The following is a 458-nucleotide window of genomic DNA, read 5'->3' on the forward strand; positions in this document are numbered from 1 at the left end:
TCTTTTATTAGCATTCCCTTTTCTCTCCTCTCCCCACTCTTCCCTGGGTGGCACATGATGCAGAGGTGGGGCCTCTCCAGCCTGGAAAGTAGAGGGAAATGCTAGTTGATGAGAGCTTGGCTAGGGGGTGCCCCTCATGGCAATCTCAGGTAATGGGGTCAGAGTAGCTTTTCTGTTTCTCCCTTCTTTTGCTTAGAGTAGAGAGAGTTCAGTTCTTGGACCATATTTACAAGGTCTCTCCTCCCTCCCACCTTCTACTGCCCTCACTTGGAGTGTGGTTTGGTGGGGCATGTAACTGGAATCCATCTTTGCAGAAGAGAGTACAATTCTAGAACATGCTGCCATGAGGAGACTAAAGGTAAGGATAGAGAAGTGTTCTTATCAGTACCTTCTTAAAGATTTTTTTTTTTTTTTTTTAAGAGGAAAAGCAATTCCAGGCCTTGCAGCCTGGTCCACCC

The sequence above is a fragment of the Pteropus alecto genome, unplaced genomic scaffold, assembly GCF_000325575.1.
Source record: "Pteropus alecto unplaced genomic scaffold, ASM32557v1 scaffold68, whole genome shotgun sequence".
In the NCBI taxonomy this organism is placed as follows: domain Eukaryota; kingdom Metazoa; phylum Chordata; class Mammalia; order Chiroptera; family Pteropodidae; genus Pteropus; species Pteropus alecto.